The sequence below is a fragment of the Periplaneta americana genome, chromosome 3 (assembly GCF_040183065.1).
Source record: "Periplaneta americana isolate PAMFEO1 chromosome 3, P.americana_PAMFEO1_priV1, whole genome shotgun sequence".
Classification (NCBI taxonomy): domain Eukaryota; kingdom Metazoa; phylum Arthropoda; class Insecta; order Blattodea; family Blattidae; genus Periplaneta; species Periplaneta americana.
This window is the reverse complement of record NC_091119.1, coordinates 64,517,635-64,536,108: the sequence shown is the minus strand read 5'-3', so window position 1 is coordinate 64,536,108 and position 18,474 is coordinate 64,517,635. Positions and strand designations below refer to the sequence as shown.

Genomic DNA, 18,474 nt, shown 5'->3' with positions numbered 1-18,474 from the left:
TGTCATAAAGAACATGCTGAATTAGAAGGGAAGACAAATTAAATGTTATTTTTCGTACTATTCCGAAGAAAATTTATGATCATAACATTTACATAGTATACTAAATACGACATTATACCTTAAACACGCTGCATTAAAAGGTACGAGGAATTAAATGTTGTTTGTACGTATTATTTCCAAAAGAAATTTATAAAAAAAAATATCAAATGTGCGTAGAAAACGAAATATGATTTTCTGAAATTGTTTTAGGTCGAGAACGTGCAAATCTATTAAGTCATCTTGATAAACGTCAGAAAATTCAAGAAAATAAACGTAGACAACGTGATGGAATATTATTGGCTAGTTACGCAATTTCTCGCCTGTGATTTAAATCAATTCAATGATGGAGATATAGTAAAGAGGTTTATGATTAAAGCTGCCGAATTAATTTGCCAAATTGAATAAAAGTTTTCGAGTCTCTCACGTTAACCAAGCTTTTTCCTAATAATTCGCCACTGAGCGCCTTAGCGATTTCGATAAGGTGACGCAGGTCACAGCAGTTTATATTTCCCATCCTACTCTGCAGTCTCCTCTCCTAGTAAACAAACTATTTCAAATCGAGTGCCTCACGTAACCGAAAATTGTGCCCATGTATGCTCTACAGGGTTGTTTCCGATATCTGATAAATTTGAATGACGTCATGTGCATCAGGAATCACACCGACAGCTGACTTGCGGCGAGAGGTGACAGACCAGTAGTGAGTGACTTCATAATCAGAATGCACGGTGTATCACAGTAGCAATGCCCAAGAAAATCGAGCTTTTTGGGAGGGGTACATAACTCTTTCCGATGCCAAGTACAGTTACGTGAAAATCATAGGAAAAAAACGTGGTTTCGTTATTTCCAAGAAAGTAATATTGTGTGTACCTAATAAGACTGGCAAAGCTCGGATGGGATGAATTCCAGTGTGGAAAAAGCAAGCAAATCCACCCCCCGTCACAAGTCGCCGCACCCCAAGAGATGATACAAATTAATTCCATTCGAGCTTTACCAATCTTATTAAGTACACAGAATATGCCTTTCTTAGAAATAACGAAACCTCGTTTATTGCAGGCTTCTTTTATTTTCACTTAACCGTACTTGGCATTGGAAAGTGTTGTAATGTACCCTTCCCAAAAAGGCTCGATTTTCTTGGGAATTTCTGCTGTGAGTCGCCGTGCACTCTATGAGATCACTCACTACTGGTCTGTCACCTCGCGCCACAGTTCAGCTGTCGTGTGACTCCTGACGAACATGTCATTCAAATTCGTTATCAGAGATCGGAATCAACTCTGTATTACAATGTGGAGTGGCAGAGCCCACTTATTCTAAAGCCTCTAGCCTAGGCTTTGGCTGGTCCAAGCAGAATTTGTGGTGGACGATTTCGGGACGTTTTCGCAGGGTACCCACATTTCATCATTTTTAATGTTGTTTAATAACACTGTATCAACTATGCAGTTAACTAGCGTCGGTGGGTATTTGACAAGATGAGTCCCAGGATGTCATACGATTACTTGACCAGGATTTGTTATACGATTACTTGACATTTGCCTTACGGTTGGGGAAAATCTCGGAAAGAAAGTAATCGATCTAAGGAGGATTTGAATCTACGCCAGAGCGCTAATCCCAAACAACGAATCACACACGTTATTCTACCAAATGATAGCATCAGCATCATCATCATGTAATGTAAATTTGGATCTAATTCCCAGCGTACATCTGGCGAAGGAGGGAAAGTGACCAGCATATCCGGCGTATTGCGACGCTATTAATAATAATGAAGTATCCGCCGTTCTGGAGTGTCGAGACAGCTGCGGGTTCTCTATCTCTGGGCTCCATCTCCAGCAGGAGAAATTTCATTAATACTGCCAAGTTTGTGGACCTTGTTCGTTGCCCTTGGTAACAATGTTTGTGAACAGTTCGATCATGGTTCGGCGTGGAACCATTACAATGGGTAGGGGAGAAATATTCTCGAACAAGGAAGTACAACACACAAGGTGAATCACAAAGGAACCGGCAACTCCGGGCTGCACATAGTAATGCCATTAGGAATATATGACAGCGTAAACAGATCGACGGACGTCGGGACGCGGTCGATAGCGGGCACTGACCCCGAGCCACGCACTTCCTCACGAGCACAGCGCCAGCCAAGATCTTCCTCTCCAGAGTAACATTAAACAGCATTGTTCACACAGGACAACAAGACAAAGCTGAAACAGATTATACAATGGAAACAAAAGTAATGCCGACAAAGTGTGTCGAAACATCCACAGTATCGAACCACAGACTCCTGGTAACTGATCATTCGGCAATGATATATAAACCAGACTTCTGGATGACATCTCTTAATATTCGGATCTTCTGTCCTGCGCTTACTAGTTTCAGAAACCAGCATTTAGTTTTACGAAATAACTACTGAAATACAAATTTTTAATCATATTAGTCCTTGATGCTTACGTAAATTTGGCAACACTGTTTCTCTTAGTTTGTGTAATGTGTGGACAGAATATGGACTTTTATTCACATTACTTGTCACATGTTCTAAGAACTCTCAAGAATTTGCAACGTGTGTGTATAATGCCTTCCCACTTCACTTTGCGTGATTCGGGTTCCGCATACTGCGGATAGATGGCAGAACTGATCTCAATCAATTTAAAGATTGAAAAGCATAGTACACACGTAAAATTCTTATTTATTATATAGTACCACTATATAAATAAAGCTTTCGACGTCTACAATTTCGTCGAATTAATCGAAACCTCTTTCGATCATGTACATTTTTATTAATTCATCATTTCGATTTGTTATATAGAAATAATACTGCATGAAGATATCTAAATAGCTATCGATGAACAATATTGGCTTTCGTGTTAATGTACAATTATGCAATAGTTGTCACTAAGCTCTGGTCAAATAAAAGCTAATTTACACTAACGTTCATTTGAGAACAGGTCCCAAAGTTTTTCAATTCTTGATTCGTTTCTCTTCAAAGCAACGGTGACCAAAACTCGAACTGCAGTGATTACATGCGACAGACAGCCTATGAGGTATGGAGACGGAGGAAAGGTACTTCGCATGAAAACTACAACTAGTGGTGGTTCTTGTACTAACATCTTGATTAATTCCGCGGATAAAAATCTCAAGCTTTGCTGTATCAATAATGATTTAAGACATGTCAATTCCTGACGTTTAACACTTCGTTGGCACACAATACTGAATCAGTTTTTCCACAGTATTATCATTAAATGAATAACTAATAAATAGTTACCATCATCTAAAGATTAAGAAGATTAAAATTGAGATAAAACCTAATAATTTTATCCTTCTAGGGAGAAGATCTAAAAATATCAATATTCATGCACATGCAGAAGAATTATAGAAACACATACTTAGTGGTCAGTAATAATAATAATAATAATATTATTATTATTATTATTATTATTATTATTATTCAGCGTGACAATGTTTCTACATACTCCTACTTGAACCGTTGAACAAAGTAAACATATTGCATTTTGTCCGGCAGAACAAAAAAGTTCTCATTCTTTACGAAACCACCTCTTATTGTTTGCAGAGACATGATAACGCCACTGCTTGCCTTCAGTACGTGAATGAAACACACAGCAATGTACAAGAAACTCCTCGTACTCGTTTGAATGTGATTTCACGATGTAATCATGACATCCGCTTTGGTCATTGCTGCTTTAAAGAAAAGCTTTCCCAATCTGTTTCAATTATAAACGTCTGACTAGTCTGCAAAAATCACTGGTTTTAAGCAATGAAAATAATCACTTAAATGTTGTTTGCATATCACATTATTTCTATTTTGCTATGACACTGATGGTTCATTAATATCACACAGTCATGCAATTTGCCGCACATATGTTCTCGACCGAAAGTCGTGCGCGTAGTTCGCACGCGAAGCACACCACTAGGAAGAACGAGAAAAGGAAGGAGTCTTGCAGTAAGTTCCAGTCCGATAGGGCTGTTAATTTCTTACGCACAGAACATGGAAATATTTCATGCCGATAAATGAAAAAAGTTGAGACGGACGATTTTGTTACATTTTACAAAATATTAAATCCTGCACAGTATTCAGAACTTCAAAAGTTTGTGTTCGGTAGTAGACATTTAAGTATGAGCGCAGTTCTTTTCATTAATGAAACTAACAAAGCCACGTTTAAGATCAAGATTATCAGATAATAATATGCAGGTTATGCTTCATCTTGTCGCTGCTATTAAATGTATTCTCAGACACATGGTTCGTTTGAGATCACCATCCAGGACGTCCTTTTGAATTTGACGAGGCTTCGTTAACAGTATAATGCTGGATTAAACAGACACATTTAATACTGCGGAAGTTTTTTTATATGCAGTTCTGTAAATTGTATTCTTTTGTGAAGATAGTAATTATGTACAGCTGTCAAAAAAAAAAAAAAGTGGCCGCACTCGTGAACAGGGAATATTTTCAAAGTCCACTTCGGGTCGCGGCGATGTTACACGATGCATGTCCTTGTACAAGCACTTCCGGAACTATGAAAGTGTTGCATATCTGCTCCTCGCAGACCAGCGGTAGAGTGCTTGTTTAATGATTCAAAGGTTCTGGGTTCGTGTCTTCAAGTTTTCATTTTATTTTCTTAATCGTTCTTTAGCGATGTAAATGATATTCAAATTATCATTTATATCCAGTTATCGTTCTTGATGGATATCACGTTATTTATATTTTGTTATCGTTCTTTAGAGATAAGAATAAAATTCAAGTCATCATTTGTATTGTTATCGTTTTATAACGATAATAATAATTATTAATATTGTAGCTACAGTATCTCCAATGGGGGTTAGCCCTATTTTACATATGTATGTTAGGGCTATAGTTTTATACACAAAAAAGATAAGCATAAAGAGAAATGGAAAAGAAAATTAAATTAGCTTACGCGATGTAAACAAAACATAAACAATCCGTAAATTAGGCATTGCGATTGCAAAATAAATATCAGTTATCAATTTGAAACATACAAAAACATTAACACACATACATAACACTTCTATAACACAAATGTGCAGATTTCCGTACCATACATCATAAATTAATACACAATAGTCACACAAACACAATCAAACTATAATTACGACATTTCGACGACATCAAGCATTCCATAACTGACTCACATACATAACAAATCAAGCATCCGTTACAACACATACACTTCAACATAGTAACCACACTTTTAAAAGTTGCAAATTTGGCTCCAAGAAGAATAAATAGGACACTGTTACTAATTACTGTTCTTCTACAATTTCTTATACACCTGTAATAAATCTGTGAAATTCCGATATGAATAATATTCAAGTTATCATTTATATTGTTTTCCTTCATTAGCATTATAAAATAATATTCAAGTTATTTATATTGTTATTGTTCTTTCGCAATATAAATAATCTGTATTTTATGTAGGTAATTATTATAACACAAATAAACATCTTTCTTTGTAAAATGGCTTAATTTATTTATTCTACGTATTATATAATATCTTATATTAATTAAACAAACCGATATTTATCATTTATATTCTGTTATCGTTCTTTAGTGATACTGTATAAATAATATTCTAGTTATTTATATTGTAATCGTTCTTTAGCGATATAAATAACATAAATTTAATATTAGGTTTGGAAAAATCCAGTTGCATAATACTGCTATTAGTTTTTCTTTTTGTATTATTACATTATACTATCTTGAACCACAATAAAATGAAAAGGAGTAACGAGGAATTGAACCTGAGACGTTGGCATCTAAATTCCGACGTTCGTCCGCTGAGCTACGAGGGCAAAAGTGTGGAAACATTTTCGGAAAAATTGGCCCAATCACACTCTAAGATTTTCTGATGATTCGTAGAAGCTAGTCCAGGATGCGGGGGGCAAAGGCTAATTGAGATTTCCCGATCTCTGATAGGGTCAAACATCCTGATAGAATTAATATTTAACCCTTGCCGTGACTTTCGGTGAAGTCCGGAGGGCCCAATTAGTCAAATCCACTCTCCTCATCTCCACGCTTGGGCCCCCTGGAATTTAATAAGATGCGAAAGAGATAGTGGTGTGCGGAAAGCAACGGGATGTTACCGCATTTAGGCCTCTCCTTCCCAAGAAAAACTGCAAACATGAACAAAGGAAGCTTTAAATAGAAGAAGAAGGATCTTCTGCGGACCTCTGGAAAAAGAACTAAGGAAGAGACTAGTGAAGTGCTTTGTGTGGAGTGTGGCATTGTATGGAGAAGGAACATGGACATTACGACGAAATGAAGAGAAACGAATTGAAGCATTTGAAATGTGGATGTGGAGAAGAACGGTGCGTGTGAAGTAGACAGATAGAATAAGAAATAAAATTGTGTTTGAAAAAGTGAGTGAAGAAAGATTGATGCTGAAACTGATTAGAAAGATAAAAAGTAACTGGTTGGGTCTCTGGTTGAAAAGAATAATAGACGACATTAGGATATGTGGATCATATGCGGAGGCTAAGAGGAAGGCAGAAAATAGGAAAGATTGGAGATTGCTGGGTTTGCAATGAAATACCTGCCCATGGACAGAACACTTGTGTATGTATGTTCAGAATGCCTGGAATATCGTGTCTAAAAACAGTCGCTATTTGCAAAGACTAGTCAATTCCATGCCCACTCGACTGCAAGATGATCGAGATAAGAGGAAGATAGACTAAATATTGAATTGTGGCTTTTTGTTTTGTTTTTTGAACGCTTAATTGTTTGAATGTTTTAAGGCCGACGCCAGTAAATGTGTTTTGTTTATGCCACGAAAGATATTTTTATTGAGAATAAAATCTTTTTTCTTTCCATTTGCAGCCACAATATCATAATGATAAAGTCATGGCATAATATATTAATGAACCTGATGTTAATTACTAAAATAATCGTAAAAGTGAAAGGAGCCATTATGTATAGTTTGTCTCTCTCAAAAACAGAACAAAAAAGAACATAAAAAGCAAGTGGTTGTAGTCGAACGCAGGACCTCATGAATAAGAGGCCTGAACGCTACCATTATGCTATCGATAACACACAGAATACTTCAATTATAACTGTAGATATCAGGCAACGTGGTCCAACAACATGTAACATCGCCTGTCTCCGAATTGTAGCGAAGATACCCGAAGGGAACTTTGTTTCAGGAGAGCGGCCACTTTTTCTTTTGACAGCTGTACATCAAATATTCGTATGTATGAGGTCTCGCCCAGCTCATTGAATATTACACAGCTAATATGAATGTCTATTGTATTATTACTATTAAATACGAGAAAAATTCGTACCGGCACCGGGAATCGAACCCAGGACCTCTCAGCGCGCAGAGCTGAGAGGTCCTGGGTTCGATGCCCGGTGCCGGTACGAATTTTTCTCGTATTTAATAGTAATAGTAATTATGTACTGTAAAATGTATTTTGGATTCTGGTAAGCACATTAAAATATAATTTTCCTTTCGAAATAAGAAAAAGTACAACCATATGATTAATGAAATAATTCTAAATACCTGTCAAAACTGTTTTACTATCAAGGGTTGAAAATTAAACCATAATCTGTCCATTCCTGTTTTGCGTTCGTTGCTGCCAGTAGATGCAGATCGTACCGGCACCGGGAATCGAACCCAGGACCTCTCAGCGCGCAGAGCTGAGAGGTCCTGGGTTCGATGCCCGGTGCCGGTACGAATTTTTCTCGTATTTAATAGTAATAGTAATTATGTACTGTAAAATGTATTTTGGATTCTGGTAAGCACATTAAAATATAATTTTCCTTTCGAAATAAGAAAAAGTACAACCATATGATTAATGAAATAATTCTAAATACTGTCAAAACTGTTTTATTATCAAGGGTTGAAAATTAAACCGCAATCTGTCCATTCCTATTTTGCGTGCGTTGCTGCCAGTAGAAGCAGATCACTCCAGCCAGGTAGCACGCTGCCGCACAGAAGGTCATTCATATACTATTTTCTTGACATCCCTGATCTGATCACATATGACATCACTGATATACTTTGTTTCAGGGCCAGCTCTTCCTAGGTAATTCCTGACTGCTGAAGTCGCTTTATATTTTATCCGCTTCAAAATCCACTGCTCATCATCTTCAAAGTGAGGATCACAGGTTCGTCGATTCTTACCTTGATCCCCAAAAACGTTACTACAACTCTTTTACTGTTGTGTGATATATTTACAATTGTGTCAACGTCGCGTATATTTCTCTCCAGTTTGTGAAGAGGTATGCTTATTCACTCCTATCTGTTGACTTACCTCTTAAAGACGTTCGCTCATGCTCAAGTCTAATTTTTACTTTCTCATTAGAAATACTCTGACGATGGAAAAAATATAGACATTTTCGCAAAAAATGTAAGTTTTCAGCTGTCAATATTCCGAAAAAGTGGCTTGTAATTCCTTACATACAAGTACATTCGTGAATGATGACAATAAAATATGTCTTCATTTCAAATAAACACGACAATCAACTTCAAGAATCTTCAGATTATTTTCTTCATGTTTTTTTTTTTTTTTATGGAAAAACGCCTAAGAGAAATAATCTATAGAATTACTTCTATTTTTAGTTTCGAATTCAATGCAGGTCTTCAACTTCGGAGAATACAACACTACAGTGAAAGTATAGCGTAGAACAGAGTAGAGCCGGCTCATTAACCCTTTGAAGCGCAGTGGTTACAGTACGTAACCACCTTTTAAATTTGAGTTTCCCCCCTACTTACAGAGTGGATTTTATTTCAAAACTACTGCGCTGCGTTCACTGACCCCTAATAACTGTAGAAGAATTTTATTTTCCCTATATTTGTGTTCCTCAGCCTGTTCACTAAGATGGCCGATGTTGTTGTGTATAGTTGGAGTGTGGAAGACTCGCTACGTGTTTTTATTTCAGTTGTGTGCTAAAATATCACAGTTATGTAAGTTTCTATTTAGTAATATTTGTATTTCGATCTTTTAGAATATATTTCAGTAACAAGATTGTAATTTCTTCAACACATGTGGCATCAATATAGAAATAATGTGGTGGTTTCAAAATGTAACCACCATGCAAACAGGGTAGTTATGCTTACCATATCAAACAAAATGTTCCATTTTCGTGTCAGCTTATTCATCATGACTACAAGGAAGAGATGGTTGGTGACAATCACAAAGTGTTTTTGACAACTTTTTCACACTTTTTTGTAATCTGATGGTCTCTAAGGCAGCAAAATATCTATGCATGTGGTACAGTTAGACATGGGCGTATTGGTTTACCACACAAAGAAAGAAGAGACCGCAACATGAAACATGGTGAGAGTGATAGTCGTACGTCATATGCTGGAGTGTCCTGGCTCAAGTGGAAGGATAGAAGATCCATTCTTTTCCATTCTAATTACCGGATCCATCTATTGTCGCCACTGTTTCAAGGAAAGAGAAGAATGGAACAACCACTGAAATTGCTAGTCCACAACACGTGAAGGACTACAACAAACATTGGGTTATGTTGACAAAGCTGATATGTTGAAGTCCTTGTACGAGATTGATAGAAAATGCAGAAGATAGTGGCACCGTATTTTTTGGCGTTTTGTTGAAGTCACTGTGGCTAATGCCTTCTTGGTATATTCATTGAGAGACGAAGGTGGAGAACTGACTCTGAAGATTTGGTCGCAGCTAATATTCCAAAATCTGTGCACCACTTCAAGCCAAGGTCCCATATGAGAAAAGATTCAAGAAGGTGGCACATACGCCTGTGCGTGGATCTTCAAGATGCTGTGCTTATTGTAGCACTGAAGTTCAACCACACGGGAGTAAATGGGCCTGCAACACTTGTGGAGTGGCACTTTGCTTTACTGAGACCAGAAACTGTTTCCTTTTGTATCATTCACAATAAGTCTGAAGGCATTGTATTCTGCAGTATTGCATAGTGGTTTTACCATGAAATCACCCATTTTCTGTGTCAAAAATTGAAGTTTTTCAAATTTTTAAAATTTGAGGTAATTCTCTTAGACAAATAAAAGTTTAATTTCATTGCAAACACAATTTTTTATTTCCCTCCCAAATGCGTGCATCAAAGGGTTAAGGATTTATTATTCCATTGAAATACACTGGATGAATCATTGAAGGAAAGTACTTTAAGGTTTATTATTAAAGAGCTGTGCTCAATATATTACATTTATTACAGCATAGATATGTATCACTTTTAAATATATATTTCATTTAAAGAAGAAATATTAGAAATGAACACAACAAAATTATTTTATGTAAATTTGTGAAAATCACATGTATGTGGAGATTTATCTTACTAAGTTAAATTCTTAATTTTGGTATTATAGAGACTGTATTTGTGGGTAACCCAGAAAACGAAAGTTTATCTTCTTACTTAAGCGCACGTTAAGTATATTTATTTAGACATGTCTTTCGAATAATAGGACTAGGTAATTCAGGAAGTAAAATTTATTTCATATAATGACCTTTCTCAATGCTGTAATGTTTAAGTAAAATTCTATTTACGTAGTCTACTTACATATTAAAAATTAAGTTTTCAAAAGTATTACAAATTATAATACTACAATAATTCATGTGACTTCACTTCATTCCACACAACACTATAACTGTATTCACGCGAAACAAATCACTCCATTGCACTGCTACTGTAGTGTATCAGCTTTTTTTAATTCAAATTTCTTTATAACATGCAATATGATTGTATTACTTCATCATTCTTAACTCAGTTCACTACTGTCACAAACTTCTGCTCATAAACACGTGCCATTCTTGTGTAACCGATCAATAAGCCAACTTCACACGACTCAATTGTCTCCAATCCATCCCTGCAGTCAGAGCAAAAAACGTTTTGTACGTACGTAAGTAGAAAACAAAATGGGGATAATTTCAAAATAAAATATATAAAAGCTTTAACAGGAGTTACGGCATGTACCATCACAATATTACAAGACTATCGAGAGTCTATATTCATTATTGTAGATATGTACTTTCAAACCTCTGCAACGAAATGTAGTACCGTACACACAGAAATGCAATTACTTCGTTAGTACGAAAAGGACGAAATTTTAATTCAAAATTTGTTCTCCCTCATACACAAATACGTTACAAATAAGTATAATCTACCACATTTGTGTCAGAGGCGATGTAAACTTGCAATACCTTCGCGAAGTATTAGAAATACGAGAAGTACACTCAAGAAGTGACAAAAATAATTTTAAGCCGATTAAATTATTGAAAGAATTTAAAACTACTAAATATGCATGAAATTTATGGCAGAATAAGATATACGACGCAAAATTCTTAAATTGAATAATCTAAGAATATCATCAACAGCATTATGAAACCATCATTAGTTCAAAGACATACACGCCTCGGCCTCTATAAAATCGTGGCGAGATCTGTTCTATGTTATGGCAGTTAGGCTTGGACTCTTCGGAGACACGATGAAAATCACATTACTGCCAGTGAAATGAAATTCATGTGTCTTACAGCAGGTTATACGAAATGGGACAGGAAAAGAAATGACGTCTTGAACGAGCTCCAAATACCTGTTCTGGATCATATACATCAATATCAAAGCAATTGGCTCCAACATGTAAATCGAATGTTAAACAATACCAAAAGCAATTCTGAATTATAATCCAACAGGAGAAAGGTCATTGGGACGTCTTCAAAAACTATGGAAAGGAAACTTTGGTAGACCGTAACAGTTTTTCGAAGGACTACAACGTGCGAGGATGAAAAAAAAAATGCATGAAAATACGTCTTTATAAAGTTCAAAATATGCCAGTACATACGCGCCAATAAATTAAGAGAAATTAGGTTTCTCGTAAAAGTACGAATGCTACGCGCGCAGCAGTACTACTCACTTTTCAGCGGTGCGACATCCCAAAACGTAAAAAAATAAATCAATCAATAATAAAGAAAAAATATCATTAACACTCTGCGAAGCCCCTGCAAAAACTTAATAATAAATTTGGCTAGGATTCTTAGGTAAATAAATATATTACGTGCACTGAAACAGGAACTCGTAACTGAGTTTTAAGTTTCGGCCAAGGTCACTCGAGCATATACAGGGTGTTAAAAATATACAATATTTTTGGAGTTGATAGTATGCATCAAAACAAGAAAACATTGTCTAATAGACATGGGTCGTACAACACATACTTTCCGAGATCTCAACACTTGTTCATAGGAGGTGCTCAATGTGACGTCCTAATCAGCATGTGGACTGATGAAAATCCCCATGCAGTTGAAGAAACAAGGCATCAGCATCGATTCTCAATTAACGTATGGGCAGGCGTTCTTGGTGATAGATTAAGAGTTAAGGATTTATACGTGCTACCATAGAGATTAATGGGGATCATTATCAGGACTTTCTTATTAACGTATTAGCTAACAACAAATTTCAAAGAGTCCGTGATTCCTTACGCCAAAGGGCAGAGGAATGCATTGCCATGAATGGACGTGACATTAAGCACCTCTTATGAACAAGTTCAGATCTCAGAAAGTATGTGTTGTAGGACTATTAGATATTATTTTCTTGCTTTGATGCATACTAGCACCTCGTAAAATATTGGATGCTTTTTTTAACATCCTACATTTTCATTATTTGTATTTCATATAAACACACATTTTGAAACGTTTTTATGTTAATATATTATTTTGAAATATTCATATAACACACAAAAATTCAGTTCACATTAAATATGTAAAATTTCAAGTGTTGAACGGCCAGCAAGAAATGGATATTGATGTGAGACTAAAAAACATGCACTGCTATAAATTTACCAGGTTTACTTTTTTGTGGTGAGCGCTAATTTTCCGGTATACGCCAGTCTTCCGTGATGATCGTCAGTCATTTGTGACAGACAACTTGAGGATGAATCTCACTGTCTACTATAATTCTTCAGCAATTGATGGGACATAGCATAAATTATATTGGTGAGTACTGAATATTGTCGATATTCACACAAAATCCAAACATAATGAAATATTTGTTTTTTTTTTTTTGTCACACATTTCAGGTATTTTTAGCACATAAAAAATAAAACATATTTGCAATTTTTAGTACCTAAAAATCCGACCCCTAATAATAACTAGTATATGAAAGACTAGTTCAAACCGTTTCGCTGCCTTGATAACGACGTGTTTGAATCGACATGTTTTTACACATCCATTCGTGAGAGTTTCGACTTGCTGCATACTTCGCACCTGCAAAAGTCTTGACATGTTCAAAATACGTGAACACTCCCTGTTTAGATTTGAAATCAGTAAGACCCACTAAACTTTGTTAAATGAAAAAAAAAAAAAAGTGAAAAAATTGTAAGAATGATTGAGGGCGTCTGATATCCTAAGAAGCTATCACGTTTGATGGTCTGGTGAAATTTTAAACTCGGCGACAGAGCTTACATGCTGTCACGGTTTACTTGATTCATTTGTTTAGGAGGGAAAAGGCACTTAGAAACAGCTGACTGCTTGGTTGAGCTTCGGCTTGCCATATTTGTATGAGTATACTCTTGTTGAGTTTGTGAGCTTGCTGATACAAAATGGGTCGTCGTCACAGATGCAATTAAGTGGTAAATTGTAGGTATGTACAAAAGTGGCAAGAGTCATTGTACAATTGGGACCGAATTAGGCATTAGTAAAACTTGTTTGCACAACATAGTAACATCAAGAGTGCAACGCAGGGGGGTAGGCCAAGAACACCTAGACAGGAAAGAATACTTACTAGCACAGTATAGTATATACAGTCACGAAGCTCAATACGTAGTAAATATGCATCCCTAGATAGTTGCTATAGCTCGCGCAAGAAACGATTACCGAAAACCAATGGTGGCGTTGCTGTCTGTTTTGACGTGTGTATGTAGGCACGCCGAGAGGGGAGAGGTGCGAGCCGAAGCTAATTAAACGCGCAACATATGTTTACGAATGAAATAATAATACTGTGCGATACAAGACACGTATTCACATGCAATGGAAGAAACTAAAGTCGTAATGTAACTATCACAACGCAAGACTGATTCTATCGATGTCATTTCTCTTCCGACTGTACTCTCGAATATCATTCAAGTTATCTCGTGACCTTTCCTCTCGCCCGCTCTTCCTTATCGCAGTGTTTGATTCGCATTCCTTCCGTCGGTAATCCGTGGTTGCGAGACCTATAACCACTAGGATCGCTAATATCGCCTCATTACAGACAATGCAAAATAGTATCGGCACAGTCTATTGTTCCTAATACCCTCACAACACAAGCTTCGTGACTGTATATACTAAACTGTGATACTAGTTCATTTGCGCAAGAAAATCGGGAGGGCTAGTCAGGTTGCCTGAAACACTGCTCTAAACAGAGAGCTTAATACCCAGGTGAGTAATAGGGCTGGGGACGGAGCGGTTCTGTTCGGAGCAGTTACTGTGATGTCATTACTCGGTTGAACCGAGTACAGTACCGAGTACAAATTTGTGGCGGCAGATTTAAAATTTATATAGAGTCGATTTTAGAACATAGGCTAGTTTGAAAGTGAAACCAAGCGTGTTTTAAAAGCGTTGTAGTAAAGCGCTTTCGCTTTGCCAATTGACGAGAAAAAAGTGCTTCTCTTCATTGCAAAATGGCGGTTGCAAATTTCATTTGCGGGATTACAACTATTTGCGGAGTTATTTTGTATGAAAGGCCTATTTAACTTTCAGTGTTGTTATATATGACAGACGAAATTAAATTGATAAAATAATTTATAATAATAACAGATAATAAATTAACATGTGATGTAAACGTTAAACGCTGCAGCTAATTAAAAAAGAAGATAGAAAGAAACGGGCTCCATGAAGCGCTGCCTAACACACTTAAAAATAAGACACAGAATTATTTACTATTACGGAAAGTGGATAAAATAATCAATAAAACGTGGAATCTTAAACTGAAGAACATAATGTTCATTTATTTTATAACATTACTAGCCTTCAATACAACCATGTTCTCTTTGGTGAAGAGTAATATTATTAATAAATTAAAGTAATTAGGCAACATAATTCGTAGAAATAAATACAAATAAAATTATGACTGATGAGGTAACACAAATCCAATAAACACAAATAGAAGAAAGATATAATGCACTTCATTTTTTTTTTTTTTTTTTTTTTAACATATTTTAATATTAATCAAACACACTAATATAGGGTGCAGCATTTAACGTTTCCCATTTTAAGTTGGCGATTCTGTTCACATTGTTGGTAAAACATGTTTGCAATCACAGGGATTCGGTGTAGCAAAGCCTTGGATTTAGTTAGCCACATCCCAACACAGGGATTCGGTGTACCAAAGCCTTTAGTTAACCATGGAACGTTGGCCGGTGCAACAGAGCATTTTCTGTGTTGAACAGTTTGTTTCAACCAAGTCAATTGTTGCTGTCCAGCGCGAGTTTAGGCGGATTGTTGGTGATAATCAACGTGGAGTTGCACCATCACGAAAAATAATCAGTGTATGGGTGCGTCAGCGAAGACTATAATGGTGTTGCGGTGACTGAACTCTGAGCATTACAACATAATGTTGACAACTTTTTTTCCTGCCTGAGTTGAGACGCCGTAACTGGAACATTCAGCGCTTGTGGTTTCAACACGATGGAGCCACATCCCATACAGCACGTGTTTCAATGAATACACTTCGTGCTGCTTTCCCTGGGCGACTTATCTCCAGATTAGGTGACATTCAGTGGCCCTCTGTTTCCCCTGATCTCACTGCACCAGACTTCTTTTTGTGGGAGTATCTTAAGACTAAGGTCTACGGTCGTATCCTTCATGACATCGAGGACCTTAAAACCGCGATTCGTGAAGAAATTGCTGGTGTTACACCTGAAACATTGCTGCGAGTAATGGCCGGTGTGCAGGGAAAATTGCAACAATGCATTGACGCCAATGGAGGACATCTTAAAGACATTATTTTCAAAACATAAGATGTACTGTAATTCCAAGATTATAATGGTTGTAAACTGATTAATTTCTTGTAATTTACTCGTAAACTAAATAAGTTATGGGGGTTTGAAAATAGGAAACGTTAAATGCCGCACCCTGTATAATGATGATGATAATAATAATAATAATAATAATAATAATAATAATAGTAATAATATGATTATATTATATATTATTATTATTATTATTATTATTAGTATGTATAGTAATATGTTTAGACCGTCAATGTTCATTAGGTCCACTTGACAGGTCATATAATAGGATGAACTTCTCTTCAATACTAGAGGCCTTTCAGCCCGCCTTGGGGATAAGGAAATAATTTGTCCTGCAGCAGAAAATATTTAAACACAACAGTACCTACGTTGTTGTCTGCTAGAATTAAGTAAAACACGCGAACTCTGCTTGAATGTTTGAACTGACCGGTAACGGCTACGGTTAACCGAGTAACTTCGGTGCTCCGCTGCCAAGCACATAACCGAGTAACTCAACAGTTCTACTCGCTCGGTCCCCAGCTCTAGTGAGGAATTGGGGAAAATTCATATGGTAGACGATTCAATGAATTCAGAACTTTACTATACAGCCCGGAGGAAGTCATGTTGCCATTCGTCACATAGTTGTTAAGAGAAAAGTTCCTCTTCCAATAGGACAAAGCTTCATGCCGCAAATCCCGAGTCACGATGGCCTGGATGCAGGAAAATGGTGTGGAACTGCTGCCCTGGCCAGCTCGTAGCCCAGATCTGTCCCATTGAGAACCTCTGCAACACGATGGCGCTACAGCTGGTCAAGATGAGACTGTTTGGCGGACATCTGAAGAAAGGTGACCAAGGAAGAGTGCCGCACACTTAATGACTACATAGTGAACAGTTTTCCAGTACGAGAACGCCAAAAGTGCCCACATCAACTACTAAAATTGTACAGTACTTGAATCGATATTTGTGATTTTTAAATACAATAGATGATTTTAAAAAATACAAAATATCCATTGTTTAGAAAGGTCATTGTTTTGACCAGCACTGTATAGTATACCCGGTTGCGCCGCTTCATCGAAGAAGCGGTTGGGACTGGTTTTGTACTGTGGGTTCTATCGAGTCCGATCACGATTGTGTCGAGCAATGTGTGAACGACCTAACACAGTTACGTAGACTATTATGTAAATTAATATTAAAATACTAAATAAAACGATGGATTGCATATCGTAGGAAGACAAACCGATGAATTTCGTATAACGTAGGAAAACAAACCGATGGACTGCATCTGACGTAGGAAGATAAATCAATGGACAACTGTCAAGACAGACATGCCACACGTAACATTCATTGCATTCATGTTCATTTATCAACTTAATTTTAAAACTTGTTGCTAGACATTGTAACATGGCCAGCCATTATGTTGCTGCATTGACGTGCGAGAATAATCTTGTTACGAGCTATGAACAGCGGCACAGGAAACACTGTAATGGAGAACAGTTTCTCAAATGACGAAACGTGCGAAGCCTCGCGTTCACAAGCTCTGATAAGCGCCCAGTCGTGTGAACGCAAAAGCCAAATTCAGGCGCTTTTGTGTGGCTTTGAGAAAAATTGGACAGTCCAAGCCTTGATAACATCAGAATTGAGAAAACCAAACAACGAAGGAATTTGTATCCCGAGTCTAACTGGCCAGCAGCAAGAAAAGCGATCACTTTGTAAAAACCGAATCAGCGCCAATAAATGTCTGAAGGACATTACATGAATATGATGAATCAGTTTCCATCATAAGAGCTAGATCGTGTGCTTGTCTTCTGCACACCAAAAATTAAACTTTTCCAGTTTTAAACAACCGGACCAAAGTTACTGATGGACTATCAATGTCTGGCACAATGTTTCTATTTTTTTTATAATTTGAAAAGTTATCTATTACTAAGTAGGATGATATGAGAGCTGTTGCGTTAATTAGTTTAAATGACTTTTTTTTGCGGGTAAATGCCATCGGTGAACCGTTTGCAAACATCCAACGTGCCCTACAACAATTTCGTGAACTCTGTAGCAAAGGCGGAGAGAGAACCGTTCCATTGGGGGGGGGGGGGGTAGGTGGCAAACCAAAACCAGAGACTCCCCATATAACAGGGTTAAGGGGGACATCATTTACCTCCTTCCCCCGTTACAGCTTGACTGTAGTACAGTATATATTTAATAAAGGTATTTTCGAGGGCATGTTTTTTACAGTGTTACAACCACATCCGCGACGTTTCGGACCGAGTTGTATAGGACTTGAACTGTAGGTCTACTACAAATTATAATAGGGCATAACTTAAAACAATCTCCCTCTTTTTCTCTCTCTCGTACAGAAACACATGCATACATCAATAAAACTACGCACCAGTACTACACTTTTATATGAAGTTTACCTTCCTGAAGATATATGAAATGCAAACTAATTATTTTATTTAATAAATAATGTATAAATGTTTTCGCCTTTTACGGCATCATCAGATACAATTTGCTTCTA

The 18,474-nt window shown here is 36.8% G+C and overlaps 1 protein-coding gene across 1 annotated transcript in view; it reads right to left on the bottom strand.

Moving 5' to 3' along the window:
* Positions 1 to 18,474, bottom strand: part of Klp10A (kinesin-like protein 10A) — a 216,519-nt gene that overhangs the window by 78,211 nt on the left and 119,834 nt on the right. The window lies entirely within an intron of this gene.